Below are 3,147 nucleotides of genomic sequence, written 5' to 3' on the forward strand. Positions count from 1 at the left end.
TAGGGATGACAAGGGGTCTTTTTCGTTGCATTTTCAAGGTAGAATTTCCATCTGTAATTTGTGTAGATCTACAAGTGGTCCTATGTAGCTCAATCTATTGGATATATAGGTACACTTCCTTTCCCTTTAATAGTTGGCCTGAAAAATGATCTGTTCCGGCTTGCCCATGACCAATATTCTTTCATTCAATAATGATTGAAAAATCTCTTCTTCCAAGGGTGGGTTACTTTGATAGAATTTGAATGTAATATTGTTACAGGGATGATTGATTATAGGCCTACAATCTAAGGATTTGTGTACACCAAAGATACATGTATGATTAATCAATTAATTCTGTACTGAATTTATAATGTATGTTAAGAGATACTATGTGTGGTTTATTTCACCTATTCAACATTCATATATTACTGTAAACCCTACATGAAGAAAAAAGTATGAAAATAAGACCACTTTCATATCATGTACATAAACATGTATTTAAGATTATTCTTAATATTTTTAAGATGAATTTTATTGACTATTGCCTGTGTGTGATGAATCAAAATTAAATGAAATTGTTTTTTCTCTCTTTTACATGAGAAGTATGCAGTGTCATTTGTTGATTCATTGAAAATTTACTTCTCAAGTACGTGTGTTTATTACCCATTCAGTGTCTGTGTGCGAGAGTCAGAGCCACTAGACCAAGACGTGCCCACAATTGAATTTGATTTATGAATATTCCAACTATATTTGCAAATTTCAATTGACATTTGAGATTTAAGTCTCTAAGAGTAATTTAATTTGTTTCAATCAGCCATAACTTCCTTATTCCTTAACAAATTTCTTTCAAACTTTCACTATCATCGCCAGTGTTTGATTTCACATTCATACATGACATAATCCTATTTTCTATTTACACCTATATTTGAATTGCCTTTCTATCTGCCATTCATGTTTTATTCTAATCCAATAATTCATTTATATTTATTCAATCTGTTCATTGTTGAATAACTTGTTATACACGTTGTGTGTATTTGACACATTGATTCAAATGCAAAGAAAACTAATTAGATGATTGTAAGTGATATTTGCTCCACCTGTTCAAATACATATTTTCCCGGTGATTGTGATATAAACTAAAGGATGACTAGAATTATCAAATTAATGGGGGGGGTAAAGAAGGAGGTGGGTTGATCATGATGAAAAAGGAATGATTTATAAGGGATTTTCTGTAAAAATGATAAAGAGGGCAAAGAGAATGAAAAGCAAGAAGGAATTTGAAATACCTAATGGCCAATTATTATCATTATTATATTATATCATATCATATTATATCATTATATTATATGCTGTGCAATGTGTAATTCAAGCTATTATTTGGAACAATTTATATGCCTGTTTGCTTATCACTACTTCTGATTCACGAACTTAGCAAAGTAACCCTTAAAGGGGTACTCCGGGCTGAAAATATTTATATCTAAATGGAGTAAAATTCACAGAGCAAAGAGCTGAAAATCTCATCGAAATCAGACAACACATAACAACATTATTGAATTTTAAAGTTGGGAAATATTTTGTGAAAATAGTTATATGCACATCATCATCAATATTCATTATTCGGGCTGATGATGTCACATCCCCACTTTCCTTTTTTCTTATGATATTACATGAAATCATAAATGTTTCATTTTTTCATACATGTGTGAATAATGTGTCTCCTTTATCATGAAATAAGTTGCAGCAATAAATATCTAATGCACTTAATCAGTTGTCAATCCAATTTTTTCAGTTCTTGGTAGAAAAAATTTGAGTAAGCCCCATTTCATATAATAAAATACAAAAGAACAAGTGGGGATATGACATCAATTTGCTCATTGAATATTCATGAAGACATGCCTAGAACTGATTCAACGGAATAATGCAAATCTTTAAAATGCCATAACTTTGTCATTCCTTGTCTGATTTTGATCATATTTTCAGTTTTTTGTTTGTCTGATTTTTTCTTTATCTGCTCAAATCACATTATTTTCAGCCCGGAGCATCCCTTTAATAAGCAATTGTGACGTAAATTGTTACTATGCAGTCACGCATCATGCATGGTGCACACATTCACTTGAGGCATAGAAATCTTGCGTTTGGGTTACGTTAGTGTTAGCGTTGGTTCATAAACTGGTTCCAGACAGATTTCTGAAATACTGAAATTAGCAATCAAAATTGGCTCCTACTGCGCAAGCACACTAGCAGAAATATAGCCAATATTGCCCTCTATTTTGTACAGGATTCCTATGGGCAAAGCCCGGAAAGGGCAACATGGCAAATATTTACCTTGTTGGTCTCGGATTGAAAGTCGCGAGCGAAATATGACTTTTATTTATCTGTTAAAATGCCTTGTCTAGGTAATTATATATTATGCCTCTCTGCCATTGGATATGAAAAGAATCCTTACATCCCTAAAAGGACTGTTATTTCAGGTGTTAAGGATGAGGGGTGGCAAATGCAACTTTATAAAAGTTTGTCATCATGAGAAAATGTTTTAAAAATGAAAGTTATTTTTTCCCCTACATATTATTTTTCAGAATATCCTTTTTGTATTTTTTTGGGGGGTGGTCTCAATGAAGTTATTACAGACCAATATATCAACTCTAAATTTATTACAATGTCTCATGGAAAGTCATCTGGCACTGTGAATTTGTTCTAAAAAAAAGTTGCAAAAGTTTTCTTTATCCGGGCCTTTTGGAGAATGGCATGGAACATCAAAGCCCCGCTCCGAGGAAGCAATGCAATAAAGCTGCTGGAAGATAGAAAGCAGAGAACAAATAAAAGATTGCATGTCAATCAATACCCCAAGATCGAATAATTCAAGCTTGCCTATTACTTGATACTTGAGGAGATAATTCCTCTTGCAGCTCCAAAAAGCTAAACTAGAATGAACTTTGCAATATATCATGAAAGATTGGTGTCATAGTGAAGATCTCTATTTTACAATAAAATGAGATGACGAAGACGATCTTTTATTCAAGTTTGAGATAAATTTACAGAAGGCAATTGGGCCCAGGCATAATTGTGATTTGTTCATGGGAAATTATAGAACTTCTACAAAGTATCTCATGTGCTATCTTATAACAGGATACACAACCATCGTGTTGAAAGATAATAATTAAAGCAAAA

Source organism: Lytechinus pictus, chromosome 5, assembly GCF_037042905.1.
Source record: "Lytechinus pictus isolate F3 Inbred chromosome 5, Lp3.0, whole genome shotgun sequence".
In the NCBI taxonomy this organism is placed as follows: domain Eukaryota; kingdom Metazoa; phylum Echinodermata; class Echinoidea; order Temnopleuroida; family Toxopneustidae; genus Lytechinus; species Lytechinus pictus.